Below are 16033 nucleotides of genomic sequence, written 5' to 3' on the forward strand. Positions count from 1 at the left end.
CTCACACAGGCCGAGGGGGGGAAGGGCTCCTCCTCGCATCCGATTCTTCCGTGGCAGCACGGACGCCGGCCTCAGTCCGCTGCCGGTGCACTGCGCTCTCGTCGTCGGGGAGGTCTTGGATGAGTCACCGCTACCTCCCAGTATCCGCGGAGGATCGGTCACTGCCAGTGCGCCCCAGCGTCGTCACCTCAGTTTAGCCGCTCAGGGTGACTCGCCAGTGCGGCCCGCACTTCCGGCCTCGACCCCGGACTCGCCTGGCGGTCCCCGCCGACTCTGTGGTCTCCTCCTCGGCTTCTGCGGACTCTCAGGTGCCGGTGCGGTTCCAGGGCCAGTTGGAACTCGGGACTCGGTCCGAAACTGGATCGCCGCCTTATGGTCACCTGCTACTATTTTTGGCCGGCCAGGCGGAGATTTTGTCGGATAATTTATCCCCAGAGTGCAGGATCTCGCCGGAGCTCCGCTAAAATGCAGCCAGTCTCGCTGCGCGCGTAGCCACGCCCCCCGAAAGGCTATCTTTCCCATTGGGTAACATAGGAGTTTATTTGTAACATACAACTAAAGACCGAATCTCCCTGCTCCGTTCTTATGAGCTACCGTACCTCTCACTTAATTCTGGGCACCCAGATAACCTACATTTACATTCCCTAATACAATCTATCCCTACCAATACCCATAGAGCTACAAGACACAATTCTAGAGGCATAGTTGAAAACAACCTCACGCGAATCCCCCTCATACTCGAACCCAACACAACACCCAAAAAGACGCCGCTAAAATGTATAATCCTAAATTGTAGGTCGGCATTAAGATATGCATTCGATATAGCTGACCTCATACTCACTAATGAACATGACATACTAATCCTGATGGAAACATGGCTAAATGAATCATCTACGCCCATCCTGGACATACTGGTACCCCCAAACTATGACATCACAAGACTAGACAGAATTGATAGGCCATGTGGCGGTATTGCTTGCATACATCAGAGCAATCTAACAGTGACCAGCTCCAACTCCCCTGTGCTATCCTCCTGTGAATACCCTTGTTTAGATCTATCTAGTAATAACAAATCAATATGTTCACTACACACATTCTACCACCCTCCAGGGGATAACCTCACCTTCATATGACACCTCATGGATATTCTAGCTACAAATGATGGACAACAAAATATTCAAATATTCCTGGGTGACTTTAAACTCCATTGGGATGACCAGAACGACCCAGGGGTCAACAGCCTCAAAGCTTTGCCCTCAGACCTTAACCATAACCAAATCTGTAACAGCCCCACACACAATAAATGCTCAACCCTTAATCTAGTAATCTCCAAAGTTGACTCCATTCAGCTTGAATCGATCCTCCCTTGTGGGTGGTCTGACCACCACATCATTATATTCCTTGTCAGTTAAACTACTCTCTGCACAACCCATGAGAACGGAAATTTGGAAGAGGAATCTAAAAAATGTCGGTTCTGACCTAATCTCAACCTCTAATCCTAACATCCTGCTTCCCCCTGAAGGCCTAGCCGATGTACAAGGTCTGACTAACCATTACTTCCACTCCATGAACATGGTACTAGACAAAATACCTCCCCTGCAATTGAAAAGAGTCCCCACAAAAGACTCAAATCCCTGGTATGATGGTAGGCTAAATGAAGACAGACGATCCCTAAGATTAAATGAATGACAATGCACCATGACATCTGCACCATCCCCTGACCACCTCAAGCTACTAAGATCCACGAGAAACTCCTACTTTAGAAAGATCAGATGATCTAAAGCCGACTTCTTCAGTAATTAACTAGACCAAGCCAAGAACCGTCCCAAAAAGCTATTCAAACTAATCACAGCCCAAACAAAGGGTGTACCCATCCACCATCAGGCTATCCTCGACACACTACTAAATTGTGAGGAATTTGCCACCTTTTTTACTATGAAGACAGAAACCATAAAGAACGACCTGCTCAACAACCGTATATCCCTTACTGACACTCAGAGGAACACTTTCACTGCCCCCAACAGGAGCCCCACTCATATGCTCCACAAAATTCGACCTTAAAAATAATGCATGCTGGTCCTCCTTCAACACTTACAGTGAAGATACTATACTAAAAACCCTAACAGCTTTGAATCCCTCCAGCCACTTCACATGCCTTATTAACGCAAACTACTTAAAAGACTTCATACCACTGTTACTACCTCTATGGAGCAAGTTTATAAATACCTCCCTCCTTCAAGGAACCATCCCAGAAATCCATAAAACAGGACAGGTATCCCCTATCCTAAAGAAACCAATGGCCGACCCATCAGACTTAAATAACTATCGCCCGATAGCCAACATCCCCACTCTGGCCAAACTCTTGGAAAAATGTGTTCACACGACGCTTAGCAACCACATTGAACAATTCAACCTGCTCAACCAATACCAATTAGGCTTCCGTGCAGGTCACCTTACGGAATCAGCCATAACCCACATTATAGACAACGCACTAAAAGTCGCTGAGCAAAACGAAGCCTGTTTACTAATCTTACTTGACATTACATCGGCTTTTGATATCGTCAAACATGTCAACCTGCTTGAGCTCCTGAAATACAGAATAGGATTATCTGGATCTGTGCTTACTTGGTTCATCTCTTTCCTCCAAAATAGATCTCAAAGATTCAAGGTTAACCAATCCATATCCAAATCCGTCCCAGTCCCTTTAGGAGTACTGCAGGGATCATCCCTTCTACTCACACTTTTCAACCTTTTCATGGAACCACTCACCGAACTTGTCAGTCTCTCCAATGTCCACTATCACATGTACGAAGATGACACCCAACTCTACATAAAGATCCACTCACTTGAGGAAATCAAATCTCTCAATTAAACTCTACAAAAACTCAAACCTGGCAGCCAGAAAACCATTTGAAACTAAACACCCTCAAAACTGAATTCCTCTTAATTGATCCCCCAACCAATGGACCATCATCCTCGACTGGCTGAATCACCTAACAGCACTCAGAGGTCAACCTCTCATTGTTGACTCAGCGAAATCGATGGGAGTGACGCTGGAAGAAACCTAAACATGCAGAAACATATCAGCACCTCTAGAAATGGAGCAAATTTCCGCAGAAACACCCTGAGAGGCTTGAAACCCTTCCTGCCACCAAACGACTTCAAACAGGCAGTTCAAGCCCTAGTAATCCCAAGAGTGGAATATGGGAGTGTTGCTCTATGCGGCCTTCCCAGATCGACCACAGCCCCTCTAAGAGCCTCAATCAACTCAGCTGCTAGACTCATCACAGGCGCCAAAAGAAACTGTCACATCTCCCCAGATTTTAGAGCCCTCAACTGGCTACTGTTCGAGGCTAGAATTCATCTGAAAATCGCATGTATGACGCACAAGGCCTTACATCACAATACTCCTAGCTATATAGCTCAGAAACTGGTACTCTCTTATGGTAATAGATCCTTCAGGGGCTCCAGGAATCTTCTGCTGAAACCACAACGATTTGCCAAGAAGAAAATATACAACCGGACCTTCTCAGGATTGGCTCCCAGAATCTGGACTGCTTTGCCCACAGAACCAAGACAGAACCCTTCTACTGCCTCCTTCAAAAAAGAAGTGAAATCGATTCTCATGGCAACATTTACTTGAATTACTTACTTATCACTATAATATAATTACTAGTTTGTATTAGTTATCACTATGTATTTGAATCATCTATATATTTTTTTTTCCTCCTATGCTTGTATCTGTTTCCAGCATCTGCCCTGTAAAGCGCTCTGATACCCGCAAGGGTCTTGTGGGCGCTATATAAAACCTTCAAAATAAATAATAAATAAATAAATACAAGTAACTTTCCATTGGGACAAGTTAGAGAAATAGATTTGGGCTCTCTAAACTCAGGATTTAATAACATCTTTTAGTAAAGATGTTTTTTAAATTGTGTGTTTGAAAATGCCACTTTTAGGAAGTGGGCATTTTCTTGCTTAGCCATCTTATGTGCCTCTGCTGGGTTGGGTTGACGATCTGGTTTAAGAGTGACAGGAGCTGAGGATTTGCTTTTAATGTAGACAGCCACTGGGGGGGTGAGGTGTGTCCTGCCTTTCATGGATGACAGAGCTGAGCTGAATAGACCTGGGCTGTATTTAGAGTAGAGGGGGAAGTTTTCCCCCCACCTGCCTGAATAGGCCCTGTCTTTTGTGCACAATGCTGTTCCCACCTCCTGCCAAGATGCTGGACCAGAGAGGACAAAACTGGTTTGGACTGAGCTGAGAGACTTTTTGCCACAAGAGAACAAAGAAAACGTGGAATTAATATATGGGGCCCAGACACCAGAACTTTAGAATACATTTGGACTAAAGAGGAACCACTGCCAAAGAGGAGAGCTGGAGAAGCTGTAAGGAGAAGTACTGCCCCATTGCTGTGTGGATGCTTTACTGGGTTAGCCAGCCATGGCTGCTTCTTCAAAGGATAGGACAAAGACTCAACTGTGCTGTGTATACTCCTTGAAGAAGATCTCCAATGGCTTGGTGTAGAGCTTGACTCCTGTTCTGAAGTCTCAGGGACACAAAGACTTAATTTATTCTGTCCTCCTGTACCTGGAACTGCAATTTCAGTTGACGCAGAGGGAAAAAATCAACATCCACGACGGCGAGCAACATAGCGTCCTACAACAAAGCCATGGGCACCGCTTGTGAAGTGCACAACAAGGCACCCCAACTTGTCCACTGCCCGACGCCTGCCGATGCCACACCGTATCGACTCTGACACCGTCACCAAGGCAGCTGTCTGCGCCGGAGCCGAGGGCATCGCTCGTGATGCTCACGACGCATCACCCTACCTCACACCACAGACCCGACCCCACCAATACCTGTGCTTCTTTCTCGCAGAGCAAATACTGCGCTTGGGTGACCTACTGAACCCACTGATACTGCACCACCATAAGGAACCAATGCTTTTTCGCCACCGCAATGTAACCTCCCCGACAAAAGTAAGGAACAGGCTCCTCGCCTCACCGGCAACAGTAAGGAACTGACACCTCACCTCACCTGCATCGCAGTAAGGAACTGAAGCCTCACCTCCCCTTTGGTCATAAGGAACCGATGCATCACCTCCCCTGGAGTCATAAGGAACAGGCGCCACCCAGCAACAACAAAGCATCACCTCCCTGACGACGTGCACCATCTTTGTTTTCATCGTTTGCTAAGGTGCTATTCTTTGGGATCTGTGTGACTACGGGCCTGATGCCGCACACATAGCCGTCGGTGCCGTACTTTAGGATTTTTCTCCTGTCACAACGGCGTAATAGCCCCGGGTGGAGCTATTAGTTGCCACAAGCCTTATTTTGTGAATAACCTATCTTTGATGATATCTTCTTATATGCATGGTGGATTTATATTGTTTTGGTCTTGTTTTGTTTAGATAAAGATTTCTTATTTTTCTAAACTGTTGTGGTGTCCATTTGTATTACAGTTTTACTGTGTTACTGTATGTGTGCACAAATGGTTTACACATTGCCTCTGAGATAAGCCTGTCTCCTCGTGCCAAGCTACGATGGGTGTGAGCAGGGGTTGTCAAAGAGCGTAACTCCCTTACCCTGACTCGACGCAAGGGTCCCCACTTGGACAAAGGTGCAAACCATTACCTACTAGAGACCTCCATTTCGAACAATAGAGCTGCATAATAACTTCCAATTAAAGATAGTCCGAAGGTGTGCAACATCCTCAAATTGCACAATTTGGACAGACCACAGTGCCAAGAGGCAACAGTACAGTGCAATACAGAGAGGCACTACGGGTAACTAACATTGCATTAATTAGTAGAAGCAGTGTTAAGGTCCCTAGACGACTCTGTATCAATCAATCAATCAGTCAGGTGTTTATAAAGCGCGCCACTCACCCCTGAGGGTCTCAAGGCGCGGGGGTGCAGCACCAGATCAGTCAAAGAGCCAGGCCTTGAGGCACTTCCTGAAGGTGTGAAGAGTGGGGGAGCGTCTGATGTTAACTGGGAGCCCCATTTTTAGGTCTTTGCTGCGACGTAGGAGAAGGCTCTTCCGCCTGCTCTGGTTCTGTGGATGCGTGGGGGCTCCGCCAGGACGAGGTTTGCTGAGCGGAGGTTCCTTTTAGGTGCGTGGAAGGGGACTCTATCGTTGAGGTATTTGGGTCCGATGTTGTGGAGAGATTTGTAGGCGTTGGTGAGTAGCTTGAAGGTCACTCTTTTCTCAATGGGGAGCCAGTGGAGGTCTCGTAGGTGCTGGGTCATGTGCTAGGGTTCCGAGGACGAGTCTAGCTGCGGTGTTCTGTATGGTTTGGAGCTTATTTAGCAGAGTTATGTTGATTCCAGTGTAGAAGGCGTTGCCGTAGACCAATCTGCTGGTTGTGAGTGCTTGGGTGACGCTCTTTCTGCATTTGGGGGGGATCCCCTTGAAAGTCTTGCAGAGGATGCAGAGGGAGTTGAAACCGGTGGAGGCGATCAATAGGGACAACATTTTTCAGTCCATGGCTTACATCTAACAATGTAATTGATTCTTGGAGTTGTAGTCTTGATTTACAATGATTTGTAAAAGGAGAATTGCACTAGAACACATTGTCATTTAGTAACCTTCAACAGTGTGCCACGGCTCTGACTACGCTATTTCCACATTCCCTTAAAACCTCTGCTGTGAAAACTATGAACCCCCCCCCACACTGACTTAATTAAAATAATCTATTTATTTACCAAAACCAGTGTCACATTAAAGATTATTCTTCTCGATGGTAAGTTCTGTTTTATGCACTAAACATTTTTAAGAATCCACGCAGCTTAAATGTTCATGCTTAACATGTGCTCCAAAAGTAAGATTAGCAAATAATGTTTCGTCGCATCTCTATTTTTGACCTAATGAGTTCTTTAATATTATTTAAGCATATTGCTTTAGTACCACTACACTTTAGACAATCTACTAACTGTTTTCTATAAGTTGAAAACAAGTATAAAAAAGTGACATGGCGCAGCCAATATTAATCATGTCAAGCTTTTAAAAGCTGTGCTGAAAGGACGGTGTGAGGAAGGCAGGAGGGAGCACCAGATGGGAGCAGGGGAAGTGGTGGGGGGGGGGGAGAAAAAAAAGTAATTGAATCACAGCACGGAGCAGCAGGCTGTGACTAATTAAGTAGAATCAATTTGTGCATTGTCAGTGCCCCACAGAAAGGGAAGGACACTTGGTGTGTGCTGGCCAATACGAGGCAGCAGAGATGAGCTGACAGCAAAGCCAACAAATGATATGCAATGGGTGGGCTGCATGCCCCTTTTGTGTATACAATAGTCAAGCATGCTAGAGCGCAGGCGCAAGCAGCACATGCGCTGTAACAGACACGACCTAAAAAGAAATGCTGCTAAATGGAGATTAATGTGTAGAGCGTGGAGGTAGGCATTCTCTACGGCTAACCCCCAGCAAGACTCGTACATGCTTAACTTTCCACTAAAACAAAATAATTCCTCATCCACTTCTTGGTGGAGGGAGATAATTTTTTGTGGGGGGCAAAGAAGGTTAAAAAGAAAACAACTATCAAAAAAATCGCGCAGAAACACTCATTCATCCCAAAGCTGGAGGACGCACCTTCTCCCTCCTCGCGACCAAGGCATGGAACTCCCTTCCTCTCCACCTCCGACAGACCACATCCCTCCCTAAGTTTCCCAAGGACCTCAAGACCTGGCTCTTCGATGGAACTCAGTTACCCTACAGACTACTGTTGACCCCCCTCCCTCCCTCCCTGCGCCTTGAGACTGGTTGCCGGGTGAGAAGTTTGAGCTTCACAAGCCCATTGATTGATTGATTGATTTTGACAACAGGTTAGAAAAAGGATTAAAGCAACATGATGGCAAAGAGAAAGCAAAGCCTAAACAGAAGAATTTGGAGAGCAGAGGCTGATGAGGGACCGCTCAAGAACCACAAGAGTGAGGGGCATCAATAGGTACAATACAGGGACATGGGCAGCGGGCAGAAATGCTTACAAGGGAGAGATATAAAACAAATTTACTCACATTGAGAGCTTCACAAAGAAGACAAGCATTGCCAAAGCTAAAAGGTTTCGCATATGTGAGAACTATTGGCTTTGCCAATGTCTTGTAGCCATGTTGTACAGTAGAGTGGAGGAAAGTAGAGTAGAGTGAAGTAACATGGAGTAAAGGGGTGTGGAGTGCTGAAGAATGGAATAGAGTGGCATAGAGTACAGTGGCACAGAATGGAGTGGAGTGATGTAGAGTAGATAAGAATGGAGTGGAGCGGCCTATAGTAGAGTACAGTGAAGTAGAGTGGAGTGGCAGAGTAGACTGGCGAAGAGTTGAGTGGACTGGCATAGAGTGGAGTGGCATAAAGTAGAGTGGAGTGGCAAAGAGTGAAGCAGAGTAGAGTGGAGTGGCATGGCATAGAGTGGTGTGGAGTAGAATTAGTGTTGGTGCATAGTAGAGTGGAGTAGAATGCAGTGGCATAGAGTGCAGAGACGTATAATGCAGCATTGCATAATGCTGTGGCATAGATTATAGTGATGCAGAGTAGAGTAGCGTGGCCTAAAGTGCCATGACGTAGAGTGCAGTGATGCAGAGTAGAGTAGAGTGGCCTAGAGTGCCATGATGTAGAGTGCAGTGGTGCAGAGTACAGAAGAGTAGCATAGTGTGCAGTGGAACAGAGTGCAATGGTGCAGAGTAGAGTGACAGAGTGCAATGGCCTCAAGGGTGCAGTATAGAGTACAGTGCCATAGGGTAGAGTGGTGCAGAGTAGAGTGTAGTGGCATGCAGTAAAGTGGTGTAGAGTAGAGTGCTTTGATGCAGAGCAGAGTGCTGCAGAGTAGAGTGGCATAGAGTGCAGTGGCATAAAGAGGAGTGATGTAGAGTGTATTGGTGTGGAGTCCAGGGGCATAGAGTAGACTGGTGTAGAGCAGAGTGGCATAGATAGCAGTAGCGTTAAATACAGTGGTGCAGATAGGAATAGAGTGGCGTAGAGTGGAGTGAAGTAGAGTACAGTGACACAGATTGCAGTGGTGTACAGTAGAATAGAGTGGCGCAGAGTGCATTGGCGTAGTGTGGTGCAAAATAGAGTGGCACAGAACACAGCATTGTAGAGTGCAGTGGCATAGAGTAGAATGGTGCAGAATCAAGTAGAGTACATTGGGGTAGAGTGGAGAAATGCAGTGTAGAGTGCAATGGCATAGAGTGGAGAAACGCAGGGTGGAGTGGTATAGAGTGCATTTGCATTGGTGTAAAGTGCAGAAGATTGGTGCAGAGTAAAGTGCAGTGGTATGAGTGCAGTGGTTCAAAGTAGATTGGCGTAGAGTTCAGTTGCAAGAATGTAGTGTTGTCACAGAGTGCAGCAGTGTAGAGCAGTGTGGCGTAAAGTGCAGTAATTTAGAGTGCAATGGTGTGGAGTGGAGTAGAGTACAGTGGGGTAGTGTAATGGTATTGAGTGGTGTAGGATGTAGAAGTTTAGAGCACAGTGGTGTAGAGTGCATTAGCAAAAAGTAGAGTGGTGTAAACTAGAGTAGAGGGACATAGAATGAAGTGGCATAGAGTAAAGTGGTATAGCATTGAGTGGTGCAGAGTAAAGTACAGTGGCACAGAGTGCAGTTGGGCAGAGTAGAGTGTGGTATAGTTCAATGGAGGAGAGTGCAGAGTTGTGGAGTGTTGTAGAGTGCAGTGGTGTAGAGTAGAGTGGCATGGAGTGCATTGACATAGAGTGCAGTGAGTAGATTGGTGCAGAGTAGAGCAGGATAAAGAGCATTGGTGTACAGTACAGTGATGCAGAGTAGAATAGAGTGGTGTAGAGTGCAGTGAGGTAGAGTGCAATTGTGTAGAGTGCAGTGGTGTAGAATAAAATGTTGAAGAATAGAGTATAGTGAAGTAGAATGCAGAGGTCCAGAGTAGGCTGGTGTAGACTTCAGCAGTGTAGAATGCAGTGATTTAGAGTAGTGTGGCATATAGTGCACTGGCATAAAGTGAGTGGTGCATAGCAGAGAGGTGTAGAGTGAAGCGGTGTAAATTGCAGTGGCACAGAGTGGAGTAGTGCAGGGGAGAGTAGAGTGCAGTGATGTGATTCAGAGTCAAGTGGTGTAGAGTGGACTGGCATGGTGCAGAGTAGAATGCAGTGGCGTGGAGTGGTGTAGAGTGGAGTGGCGAAAAGTGGAGTATGCATGGCATGGTAGCGCACTGCCATTACAGACAATACATTTTCGATTGCTATGATCACTACATTTGCACAGATATACAGTTTTACTGATAAAAGTATGCAGCGGACAAACAATAGTGTGTGGAAATGTCATCACTTAGTGTATTGATCATATTAAAATATTTGTTTCCACCATACTTCAGAATTACAAAAACATGTGCTTCATGTGTCCTTTCCTAACTGAGATATATTCTGAAATATCTGCAAAGTTCATTTACAGACATTCCATTTTTTTGTGTGTTACAAAAAAGCTTTTCCTTTCACAGCAAAACTGTCACATATCGTTTCACAGCAAGATTTGTACATAAACCTCATCATTTTAGAAGTCAGAGAAAGAAATGTAAACACCAACCTCCCTGGAATACAAAGCCTGACATTTGATCTCGGTCTTTGAATGCCCAGCAAATGTGATAAGATAAGAACAAGATTTAAATGCCTGTTTACAGAGAGCGAGCAAGTGCAAGAATACAGTTAATAGGATATGCTCCACCGGAGGCAAAAACTCAAGCATGACAACATAGAACAAATAAGTCAGCAAATAGAAAGCAAGCAAATGTGAGTTACAAACCATAAAGCCAATAGTAAGCAATGGACGTAATGCATTTCTAGGGAAGCCTTCCGAATATCCCCCATTACGTCTTTAGAAAACCAGAACGCAGTGCTGTCTGGTAGACTTCCAACTAAAGTGATGCAAAAAGGCAGTTCAATTCAGTGGGAGTGGCTCATCCAACGTGTCTGTCAGAGTGGTTCGATTATTCGAAAAGCTAGGAAGGAACTGAATGACGTTAAGTAAAAAATGTAATCTAATGGTCATATGCCGGACTCCAGATTAAATTATTTTAGTTTATGTAATGAGCACCCCTAGAAGAATATAGGGTTTTAAGAACTTTTAGCTTTATTTTGTGTAATGTTGGATGGACAGGTATAAAAACGTTACTGTTTAATGTTCATTGATGGTTTTAGGTGTACGTATATGTATATTGTATAAAGCAAAAAAAACGTTTATTGGTGGACATGCCCATTTTCTGTATTCCATCATCAACACTCCTCGCCCCCCAACTTCCATGCCCATTTGTGTCTTCCCTTCCCTTACACTTCCCCCTTAATTTAAGTATGTACACTTTTTTATATTTCAATTTTTTTCGTTGATGAAAATATAATTAAACTGAACAGAAAAGGGGCAGTGAGAAACCCACTAAAAAGGAAAAGTAATAATAGATCTGTGCAAAAAAAAGGATCAGTTTTGTGAATAATTGACACCTAGAGCACCATTTAAATATGCCCGCCAACGTAGGGCGCTTTAGCTTTCTACAATAAAGTAAATAAATACGAAAAAGGTGGCCGCCGCCCGCATTTCTTATCTGTTTATTTACTTTTGTTGCATTCGCTGCGCACCACTCTTTAGCTTCAAACATGTGAAGCTAAAGCACGGCGTGCTGTGATTGCTACAAAAGTAAATAAATAGAAAAGAAAGATGGGCGGCTCAGGAAATAAATAAAAACAAGCAGAAGGGAGGAGGTGAAGACAGCTGCAGCCTGAAGAGAGGGCTTGTTGGGGAAGTGCAGTCGGGGAAGGGGCTGCTGTGCCTGCAACTAAAGCTATGACAAAGAAGTATTTAAGATAAGAGTGACGGAAAATAAAAGGTACAGAGTAAAGTCACATGTAACAGGGGCAGTCCTCATGGGAGGTTACAATAGTAGAAAAGGAGGGACTAAAGAGGTACTACTAAAGATATTAACCAAAGAAAAAAAAGCATCTCCAAAAGACCGTCAAAGGAGCCAATAAAACACATGGGTGGAACATGGACGGAGCTTAAAGCCCATATCTTGAATACAGCATGTCTCGAAGAGAGAGCGCTACCGCTCCCTAGGAAAGACCTAAAAAACACTCCTTAGTAAACTAAGGAGACCATCCATTCCCCAAATAATGTTGGATGGATGAGGCAAACCTAAAGATAAAGCATGCCACCAAAGTTGGTGAGTGAAGGTATGCCTTGATTTGTATACATTTTTATAAATCTTTATGAAATCCACACATGACACATTAGTGTGCCATCTTAGTCAGACACGTCAACTGGCGGTACCCTTACTTTCTGTTTTCATGTTTTGGATTATTCAATTCAACGAGTATAAAATAACTCTACGCATCACAGGGCATAATAGAATTGTATTTCGTGCAAGAAGCATGCGTTAATTCCTTTGTAAGGCTGGGCATGGGAGGAGGATCATACATTTGCTTTTTCCTGTAGTGGTTTTGTTAAAAAAAGAAATAGAAATAAATTGTCTTTCCTCTTTCAAAATAAAGCTGCTATACCATTCCATGATCTAGATCATGAATGTGCATATGATGTTGATGCAAATCACTGAGTTAAAGGGTGCGCAATCTGCACGAATAGTTATGGTAGTTACATGACATTGGAAAAGCAAACATTGGCAAAGTGAATAGGTCGTACATTTGTGTCCTTTTGGCAATGCTATACATCACTGGCAAGTTGCTGTGCAGCATAGCCAAAAGTAAAAAAATTGCAATGATGTGCCTGCAGTGAAGTGTCATTTTGTAGGTGTGCACATGCGTCATTACACATGCGCGCGCACAACAATGATGATGATGGTACCATTTCATTATTCACCAATCCAAAGTGGATATTTAAATAACAAGTTAAAAAGAAGCAGTACAAAAGCTTTTGTTTGTCATTTAAGGAAGGGGGTGACAGCAATTTTCGGCCTGCTCCTCCCCTCAGAAAGCAATTAAAAAAGACAGTGGGTGGTGGGGAAGAAACAGGGAGCGGGTGGGGGAGGGGAAAAGGAGAAAATTCTGAAAGTAATACCGGGGCAGAGGGAGAAACACATGAGCGAGAAAGCAACACGTAGTGTGGAGGGACGCAAGTAGTTTAGCAGGTGAGAAGCACACAAGACAGAGCTTGCAACACAAGTAGAAACATGAAGAGTGAGGCGAGTATTTGTCAGGAGGAGAAGCAAGGGGGGAGACAGATGAAAAATGCATGCACCCTAATGGAGTGCTTAAGCAAGAAGAGAAAAGTTATTCCCCTAAAACTGAGCAGTGGAAGGATAGAAGTCAGCCAGTCAGAGAGATGGTACAGATGCTATGCTCCAGGGGAGGGACTAAAAGACAAGGTGGACACCATGGGACGAGGAAAGCTATCAAATAAGAAGAAAGCAAATGAGTTACAATAAAGGCAACCAATGTTAAACAATGTGACGGCTCTAAGCCACTGTAAGGTCTTGCAATAGGTCTTTTGCTTGTGCTGTTGGGTATGCTCCACCTAAAAAGGATGCTGTCTCAACATTTCTTCAGAAGGAGCATCATAAATCAACAGAGCCCTCTCGTGGCCATTTGATAAAACTGCTAAGACTTCTCGGACAGAGGGAGATGGATGAGCAAAGGAAGCAAATACAGCAACCAGTGGCGCAGAGAAGCTTAAGCGGGCGTAGCCAACTGCAACCGATGGCCTTTTAATTAGTATCCCACTAAATAACTATTTGTTTTTATATTTGGCCCCTCGTGTCTGCAGGCTTGCAGACAAAGGCTCATAAATCAATCTTTGGGAGGAGCCGGGAAGAGCTTCACTTGGGTAAGGAGAGAAAAAAAGAAATTATGACAATTTAATTTAATACTAAAAAGAATACACCAGCAGGTCGATTGAGCGGGGGGGGGGGGTCTGAGATAAGATCGAAACAGTAGTTTGCCAGAAGAAAAGATTATGGTAGCTACAAACTGGGAAGGAGGAAGAAGTGAAATTTGAAAGGGTGAAAGGAAGCAACTAAGGCAGCTGCAGCCCGCGCAGGTAACCGTGGTGGGCCGCCAGTGTAGGGGCTGGTTTTGTCGCCCTGTAACAAAATCGGCCGAAACCTAGCAAAGAGCTCTCCTGCACCAACCCCCCCTACCCCTCCCCAAGGGGGCCGGTCGAGCAGTTTGCCAGGGTCGGTTTCGGTTCCCAGTCCGGCCCTGAACAGTGGTAGGGCCAGGTGGCGGGTGGAAGAATTTCGACGGGCGAGGATCATGTAAAATGTAATAATTAATTTGCTTTGGTCATCGCCCGTCGAAATCCCCCTTACCTGGCCTCACCGCCCTTACCTGTACGGGCCGAGGCTGAACTAGGGGAGGAAATATGAAAGGAAGGAAAGAAAGGTGAAAGGAGAAGTGAAAGGAAGGAATGGTGAAAACAAGAAAGTGTGTAAGGACAAACGGTTGAAACAATGAAAGTGGATGGAGAAGTGGTGAAAGGATCATTTAACAAAACTTTGGAAGGAAGGGTGAAAGGAGGAATGGGTGAATGGGAGGGTGGACAAAAGGCTGTTAGCATAAATGGATGAAAGAGATAAAGAATGTATGATCGATGTGTGAAGTAATCAGACATTGAATGGATAGAATAATGAAAGGATGGATGGATAGATGGTTGCAAGCATGCATGCATGAGAGGAAGGATGGATGAATGTATGAGTTAACCGATAATTGAAATGTCAATGGAATGATGGATAATGAAAGGATGGAGTAAATGGCCAAAGAATGGATGGATCGAAGGGTGGGCGGATGAATGGATAGATTGGAGGATGAATGGCGTGTCGACTCCGGTCAAGCAGCCTTTTTAGTGCTGCTTGACATGTCGGCCGCGTTCGACACGGTCAGCCATGATATTCTCATCGGCAGACTGGAGGAAGTCGGGTGGCTGGCTCGGCCTTGGATTGGCTGGTCTCCTATTTGCATGATAGGCATCAGGTAGTGGCCTTGCCACCCTATAGAACTGCTACCGGAAAAGTGGGGCAAGGGAGGATGTACTCTGCACCCTTATGCTCATTTCCCCCTTTGTTTTTGCCACCTCTTGTGTCTCGATCCTACCAAGACACAAGATGGCGGCCACTCCGAACTGTTTAGAATGTTCACAGTCACCAGCCAATCAGCTTCGCTTCGCAAAGTTCCGTTACGCGCCAGGTACGCGAACCGGGACGCTGTCACAGATATATCTGTTTTTTAAAACGTTAATTTCTCAAAATCCACTGGAGCACATATATTGAGACATAGCAAAGGCACGTCGGGCAAACCATATCTACAATTTTGCCAAGTTTCGTGTAAATCCATTCAGCCGTTCGAGCTAAAAGTGATTCCAACCGCCCTATGGAAAAATGAATGGGAAAAACGCGTTTTGGGACCCCCCTTTTTTCTCGGCCCCCCCTTGACGAAACCCCCCCACATTTTCAGGAGCTGCTCAGAAACAAAATGTGCCATTTTCCTGAAAATTTCAGCCAATTCCATCCACAAACGCCAAAGTTATTTGACGTAGAATTTTCAGAAATCCCATAGGAAAAAAATCCTAACTATATATACCTACTGGCGACCGCCAGTAGGAGATATATATATATATATATTTTTTATTTTTTTTATTTTGTGAACTAGGCGACTGGGATCGCCGAAAAGCGTCTTTCCAGGTTGCACAAAGTAATTTAATTTATAAATAAAAATTCATATCACCAGCAACTTAAAGCGTGTCCAAGTGTCCGTTTTCTCCGAGGTTGCCTGCGATGCAGTTTGGCAAGATAAATAAAGCTGTCTACTACACTTCATGATGTGTTTTGGCAAGCCAGTCACCTCTATGCTTCGCAAGGGTTTTAGTTAGTCTTAAACAACATAATTAATAACATTGATAAGGAGTTAATCAAGCCAATGACATAGTTCATATTCATTCCCCGGTCCACATGGATTAGGACTGCTTGGCATGATTACTGTTGTTTTTTCCTTAAATGCGCTTTTGTGAATCGTCCTTTGATTTATTAATACATTTTGTCTTTACATTATACACTAAGCATCAGTGACTTCAACTAATGTGA

At 44.7% G+C, this 16033-nt stretch overlaps 1 protein-coding gene across 4 annotated transcripts in view; it reads right to left on the reverse strand.

The window, feature by feature from the left end:
• Positions 1 to 16033, reverse strand: part of HDAC7 (histone deacetylase 7) — a 686142-nt gene that overhangs the window by 175640 nt on the left and 494469 nt on the right. The gene's annotated exons all lie outside the window — the stretch shown is intronic.

Source organism: Lissotriton vulgaris, chromosome 1_1 (genome assembly GCF_964263255.1).
Source record: "Lissotriton vulgaris chromosome 1_1, aLisVul1.2, whole genome shotgun sequence".
Lineage (NCBI taxonomy): Eukaryota > Metazoa > Chordata > Amphibia > Caudata > Salamandridae > Lissotriton > Lissotriton vulgaris.